A 7,323-nucleotide genomic window follows, 5' to 3' on the forward strand; every position below is an offset into this window, starting at 1 on the left:
TCTCTCTCTGTCCCACTCTCACTCGCTGTGTCCCTCTCTGTCCCTCTCTCTCTGTCCATCGCTCTGTGTTCCTCGCTCTCTGTGTCCCTCGGGCTCTCTGTGTCCCTCGCGCTCTCTGTGTCCCACGCGCTCTCTGTGTCCCTCGCTCTCTGTGTCCCTCGCTCTCTGTGTCCCTCACTCTCTGTGTCCCTCACTCACTCTGTGTCCCTCGCTCTCTCTGTGTCCCTCACTCTCTGTGTTCCTCACTCTCTGTGTCCCTCACTGTCTCTCTGTGTCCCTCGTGCTCTCTGTGTCCCTCAGTCTCTGTGTCCCTCGCTCTCTCTGTGTGGTACCCTCGCTCTCTGTGTCCCTGGCTCTCTCTGTGTCCCTGGCTCTGTCTGTGTCCCTCGCTCTCTCTCTGTGTCCCTCGCTCTCTGTGTCCCTCGCTCTCTGTATCCCTCGCGCTCTCTGTGTGCCTCGCTCTCTCTATGTCCCTCACTCTCTCTGTGTCCCTCCCTTTCTGTGTGTCACTCGCTCACTCTGAGTCCCTCGCTCTGTCTGAGTCCCTCGGTCTGTGACCCTCGCTCTGTCTGTGTCCCTACCTTTCTGTGTGTCGCTCGTGCTCTCTGTGACCCTCGCTCTCTGTGTGTCCCTCGCTCTCTCTGTGTCCCTCGCTCTCTGTGTCCCTCGCTCTCTCTGTGTCCCTCGCGCTCTCTGTGTCGCTCGTGCTCTCTGTGTCCCTCGCTCTCTGTGTCCCTCGCTCTCTGTTTGTCCCTCGCTCTCTCTGTGTCCCTCGCTCTCTCTGTGACCCTCGCTCTCTGTGTCCCTCGCGCTCTCTGTGTCCCTCGCGCTCTCTGTGTCCGTCGCGCTCTCTGTGTCCCTCGTTCTCTGTGTCCCTCGCTCTCTGTGTCCCTCAATCTGTGTCCCTCTCTCACTCTGTGTCCCTCGCTCTCTGTGTCCCACACTCTCTGTGTCCCTCGCTCTCTGTGTCCCTCGCGCACTCTGTGTCCCTGGCTCTCTCTGTGTCCCTCGCTCACTGTGTCCCTCGCTCTCTGTGTCCCTCGCTCTCTCTGTGTCCCTCGCTCTCTCTGTTTCCCTCGCTCTCTCTGTGTCCCTCGCTCTCTGTGTCCCTCGCTCTCTGTGTGTCCCTCACTCTCCCTGTGTCCCTCGCTCTCTGTGTCCCTCGCTCTCTCTGTGTCCCCCACTCTCTCTCTGTCCCTCGCGCTCTCTGTGTCCCTCGCGCTCTCTGTGTCGCTCGCGCTCTCTGTGTCCCTCGCGCTCTCTGTGTCGCTCGCGCTCCCTGTGTCCCTCGCTCTCTGTGTCCCTCGCTCTCTGTGTGTCCCTCACTATCTCTGCGTCCCTCGCTCTCTGTGTACCTCGCTCTCTCTCTGCCCCTCGCTCTCTCTGTGTCCCTCGCTCTCTGTGTGCCCCTCGCTCTCTCTGTGTCCCTTGCACTCTGTGTGTCCCTCGCTCTCTCTGTGTCCCTCGCTCTCTGTGTCCCTCACTCTCGATGTGTCCCTCATTCTCGCTGTGTCCCTCGCTCTCTCTGTGTCCCTCGCTCTCTGTGAGCCTCTCCCCCTACATGTCCCCCTCTCTTTGTCTCTCTCGCTGTGTCCCTCTCTCTCTCTGTCCCACTCTCACTCGCTGTGTCCCTCTCTGTCCCTCTCTCTCTGTCCATCGCTCTGTGTTCCTCGCTCTCTGTGTCCCTCGGGCTCTCTGTGTCCCTCGCGCTCTCTGTGTCCCACGCGCTCTCTGTGTCCCTCGCTCTCTGTGTCCCTCGCTCTCTGTGTCCCTCACTCTCTGTGTCCCTCACTCACTCTGTGTCCCTCGCTCTCTCTGTGTCCCTCGCTCTCTGTGTTCCTCACTCTCTGTGTCCCTCACTGTCTCTCTGTGTCCCTCGTGCTCTCTGTGTCCCTCAGTCTCTGTGTCCCTCGCTCTCTCTGTGTGGTACCCTCGCTCTCTGTGTCCCTGGCTCTCTCTGTGTCCCTGGCTCTGTCTGTGTCCCTCGCTCTCTCTCTGTGTCCCTCGCTCTCTGTGTCCCTCGCTCTCTGTATCCCTCGCGCTCTCTGTGTGCCTCGCTCTCTCTGTGTCCCTCACTCTCTCTGTGTCCCTCCCTTTCTGTGTGTCACTCGCTCACTCTGAGTCCCTCGCTCTGTCTGAGTCCCTCGGTCTGTGACCCTCGCTCTGTCTGTGTCCCTACCTTTCTGTGTGTCGCTCGTGCTCTCTGTGACCCTCGCTCTCTGTGTGTCCCTCGCTCTCTCTGTGTCCCTCGCTCTCTGTGTCCCTCGCTCTCTCTCTGTCCCTCCCTCTCTCTGTGTCCCCCGCTCTCTGTGTGTCCCTCGCTCTCTGTGTGTCCCTCCCTCTCTCTGTGTCCCTCGCTCTCTGTGTCCCTCACTCTCGCTGTGTCCCTCATTCTCGCTGTGTCCCTCCCTCTCTCTGTGTCCCTCGCTCTCTGTGTTCCTCTCCCCCAACGTGTCCTCCTCTCTTTGTCTCTCTCGCTTTGTCCCTCTCTCTCTCTGTCCCACTCTCACTCGCTGTGTCCCTCTCTGTCCCTCTCTCTCTGTCCATCGCTCTGTGTCCCTCGCTCTCTGTGTCCATCGCGCTCTCTGTGTCCCTCGCGCTCTCTGTGTCCCTCGCGCTATCTGTGTCCCTCATTCTTTGTGTCCCTCGCTCTCTGTGATCCTCACTCTCTGTGTCCCTCACTCACTCTGTGTCCCTCGCTCTTTGTGTCCCAAACTGTCTGTGTCCCTCGCTCTCTGTGTCCCTCGCGCTCTCTGTACCCCTCGCGCTCTCTGTGTCCCTCACACTCTCTGTGTCCCTCGCGCTCTCTGTGTCCCTGGCTCTCTCTGTGTCCCTCGCTCTCTGTGTCCCTCGCTCTCTGTGTCCCTCGCTCTCTCTGTGTCCCTCGATCTCCCTGTGTCCCTCTGTCTGTGTCCCTCGCTTTGTCTATGTACCTCCCTTTATGTGTGTCCCTCGCGCTCGCAGTGTCCCTCGCGCTCGCAGTGTCCCTCGGGCTCTGTGTCCCTCGCTCTGTGTGTCCCTCGCTCTCTGTGTCCCACACTCTCTGTGTCCCTCGCTCTCTGTGTCCCTCGCTCTCTGTGTCCCACACTCTCTGTGTCCCTCGCTCTCTGTGTCCCTCGTGCTCTGTGTCCCTCGCTCTTTGTGTCCCTCGCTCTCTCTGTGTCCCTCGCGCTCTCTGTGTAGCTCGGTCTGTGACCCTCGCTCTGTCTGTGTCCCTCCCTTTCTGTGTGTCCCTCGCTCCCTCTGTGTCCCTGGCTCTCTGTGTCCCTCGCTCTCTCTCTGCTCTCTGTGTCCCTTGCTCTCTGTGTCCCACACTCTCTGTGTCCCACACTCTCTGTGTCCCTTGCCCTTTGTGTCCCTCGCTCTCTGTGTCCCTCATTCTTTTTATCCCTCATGCTCTGTGCTGCTCGCTCTCTGTGTCCCTCGCTCTCTGTGTCCCACACTCTCTGTGTACCTCGCTCTGTGTGTCCCTCACTCTCTGTGTCCCTCACTCTCTGTGTCTCTCGCTCTCTGTGTCCCACACTTTCTGTGTCCCTCGCTCTCTCTGTGTCCCTCGCGCTCTCTGTGTAGCTCGGTCTGTGACCCTCGCTCTGTCTGTGCCCCTCCCTTTCTGTGTGTCCCTCGTTCTCGCTGTGTCCCTCGCGCTCTCTGTGTCCCTCGCTCTTTCTGTGTCCCTCACTCTCTCTGTGTCCCTCGCTCTCCCTGAGTCGCTCACTCTCTCTGTGTCCCTTGCTCTCTCTGTGTCCCTCGCTCTCTGTGTCCCTCGCTCTCTCTGTGTCCCTCCCTCTCTCTGTGTCCCTCGCTCTCGCTGTGTCGCTCACTCTCGGTGTACCTCACTCTCTCTGTGTCCCTCACTCTCTGTGTTCCTCACTCTCTGTGTCCCTCACTCTCTCTGTGCCCCTCACTCTCTGTGACCCTCACTCTCTCTGTGTCCCTCACTCACTCTCTGTCCCTCACTCTCTCTGTGGCCCTCGCTCTCTGTGTCCCTCGCTCTCTGTGTCCCTCACTCTCTCTGTGTCCCTCACTCTCTGTGTCTCTCGCTCTCTCTGTGTGTCCCTCGCTCTCTGTGTCCCTCGCTCTCTGTGTCCCTCACTCTCTGTGCCCCTCACTCTCTGTGTGTCCCTCACTCTCTGTGTCCCTCGCGCTCTCTGCGTCCCTCGCTCTCTCTGGGTCCCTCGCTCCCTCTGGGTCCCTCACTCTCTCTGTGTCCCTCACTCTCTGTGTCCCTCGCTCTCTGTGTCCCTCGCTCTCTGTGTCATTCGCTCTCTCTGTGTTCCTCGCTCTCTGTGTGTCCCTCACTCTCTCTGTGTCTCTCACTCTCTCTGTGTCCCTCACTCTCTGTGTCCCTCGCTCTCCATGTGTGTCCCTTGCACTCTGTGCCCCTCACTCTCTCTCGCTGTGTCCCTCACTCTCTCTCGCTGTGTCCCTCACTCTCTCTCGCAGCGTCTCTCACTCTCTCTTGCTGTGTCCTTCACTCTCTCTCGCTGTGTCCCTCATTCTCTCTCTCTCTGCGCCCCTCACTCTCTCTCGCTGTGTCCCTCTTTCTCTCTCTCGCTGCGTCCCTCACTCTCTCTCGCTGCGTCCCTCACTCTCTCTCGCTGCGTCTCTCACTCTCTCTCGCTGTGTCCCTCATTCTCTCGCTGTGTCCCTCACTCTCTCTCGCTGTGTCCCTCACTCTCTCTCGCTGTGTCCCTCACTCTCTCTCGCTGTGTCCCTCACTCTCTCTCGCTGTGTCCCTCACTCTCTCTCTCGCTGCGCCCCTCACTCTCTCTCGCTGCGTCCCTCACTCTCTCTCGCTGTGTCCCTCATTCTCTCGCTGTGTCCCTCACTCTCTCTCGTTGTGTCCATCACTCTCTCGCTGTGTCCCTCACTCTCTCTCGCTGTGCCCCTCACTCTCTCTCGCTGTGTCCCTCACTCTCTCTCGCTGCGTCCCTCACTTTCTCTCGCTGCGTCCCTCACTTTTTCTCGCTGTGTCCCTCACTCTCTCTCTGTGTCCCTCACTCTCTCTCGCTGTGTCCCTCACTCTCTCTGTCGCTGCGTCCCTCACTCTCTCTCGCTGCGTCCCTCACTCTCTCTCGCTGTGTCCCTCACTCTCTCTCGCTGCGTCCCTCACTCTCTCTCACGGTGTCCCTCACTCTCTCTCACTGTGTCCCTCACTCTCTCTCGCTGTGTCCCTCACTCTCTCTCGCTGTGTCCCTCACTCTCTCTCGCTGTGTCCCTCACTCCCTCTCGCTGTGTCCCTCACTCTCTCTCGCTGTGTCCCTCACTCTCTCTCGCTGTGTCCCTCACTCTCTCTCTCGCTGTGTCCCTCACTCTCTCTCGCTGTGTCCCTCACTCTCTCTCTCTGTGTCCCTCACTCTCTCTCGCTGTGTCCCTCACTCTCTCTCGCTGTGCCCCTCTCTCTCTCGCTGTGTCCCTCACTCTCTCTCGCTGCGTCCCTCACTCTCTCTCGCTGTGTCCCTCACTCTCTCTCGCTGTGTCCCTCACTCTCTCTCACTGTGTCCCTCACTCTCTCTCGCTGTGTCCCTCACTCTCTCTCGCTGTGTCCCTCACTCTCTCTCGCTGTGTCCCTCACTCTCTCTCTCTCTGCGTCCCTCACTCTCTCTCTCTGCGCCCCTCACTCTCTCTCGCTGTGTCCCTCACTCTCTCTCGCTGTGTCCCTCACTCTCTCTCGCTGCGTCCCTCACTCTCTCTCGCTGTGTCCCTCACTCTCTCTCGCTGTGTCCCTCACTCTCTCTCGCTGTGTCCCTCACTCTCTCTCGCTGTGTCCCTCACTCTCTCTCGCTGTGTCCCTCACTCTCTCTCTGTGTCCCTCACCCTCTCTCGCTGTGTCCCTCACTCTCTCTCGCTGTGTCCCTCACTCTCTCTCTGTGTCCCTCACTCTCTCGCTGTGTCCCTCACTCTCTCTCGCTGCGTCCCTCACACTCTCTCGCTGTGTCCCTCACTCTCTCTCGCTGCGTCCCTCACTTTCTCTCGCTGCGTCCCTCACTTTTTCTCGCTGTGTCCCTCACTCTCTCTCGCTGTGTCCCTCACTCTCTCTCTGCATCCCTCACTCTCTCTCTCGCTGCGTCCCTCACTCTCTCTCGCTGTGCCCCTCATTCTTTCTTGCTGTGTCCCTCACTCTCTCTCACTGTGTCCCTCACTCTCTCTCGCTGTGCCCCTCACTCTCTCTCTCTCTCTGTCCCTCACTCTCTCGCTGTGATCCTCACTCTCTCTCTCTCTGTCCCTCACTCTCTCTCGCTGCGCCCCTCACTCTCTCTCTCTCTGCGTCCCTCACACTCTCTCGCTGTGTCCCTCACTCTATCTCGCTGTGTCCCTCACTCTCTCTCGCTGTGTCCCTCACTCTCTCTCGCTGAGTCCCTCACTCTCTCTCTCTCTGTGTCCCTCACTCTCTCTCTCTGTCCCTCACACTCTCTCTCGCTGTGTCCCTCACTCTCTCTCGCTGCGCCCCTCACCCTCTCTCTCTCTCTGTCCCTCACTCTCTCTCGCTGTGATCCTCACTCTCTCTCTCTCTGTCCCTCACTTTCTCTCGCTGCGCCCCTCACTCTCTCTCTCTCTGCGTCCCTCACACTCTCTCGCTGTGTCCCTCACTCTATCTCGCTGTGTCCCTCACTCTATCTCGCTGTGTCCCTCACTCTCTCTCGCTGCGTCCCTCACTCTCTCTCTCTCTGCGTCCCTCACACTCTCTCGCTGTGTCCCTCACTCTCTCTCGCTGCGTCCCTCACTCTCTCTCTCTCTGCGTCCCTCACACTCTCTCGCTGTGTCCCTCACTCTATCTCGCTGTGTCCCTCACTCTCTCTCGCTGTGTCCCTCACTCTCTCTCTCGCTGAGTCCCTCACACTCTCTCTCGCTGAGTCCCTCACTCTCTCTCTCGCTGTGTCCCTCACTCTCTCTCGCTGCGCCCCTCACCCTCTCTCTCTCTCTGTCCCTCACTCTCTCTCGCTGTGATCCTCACTCTCTCTCTCTCTGTCCCTCACTTTCTCTCGCTGCGCCCCTCACTCTCTCTCTCTCTGCGTCCCTCACACTCTCTCGCTGTGTCCCTCACTCTATCTCGCTGTGTCCCTCACTCTATCTCGCTGTGTCCCTCACTCTCTCTCGCTATGTCCCTCACTCTCTCTCGCTGTGTCCCTCACTCTCTCTCTCGCTGAGTCCCTCACACTCTCTCTCGCTGAGTCCCTCACTCTCTCTCTTGCTGTGTCCCTCACTCTCTCTCGCTGTGTCCCTCACTCTCTCTCGCTGTGTCCCTCACTCTCTCTCTCGCTGTGTCGCTCACTCTCTCTCGCTGCGTCCCTCACTCTCTCTCGCTGTGTCCCTCACTCTCTC

This window comes from Scyliorhinus torazame, unplaced genomic scaffold, assembly GCF_047496885.1.
Source record: "Scyliorhinus torazame isolate Kashiwa2021f unplaced genomic scaffold, sScyTor2.1 scaffold_76, whole genome shotgun sequence".
NCBI lineage: Eukaryota > Metazoa > Chordata > Chondrichthyes > Carcharhiniformes > Scyliorhinidae > Scyliorhinus > Scyliorhinus torazame.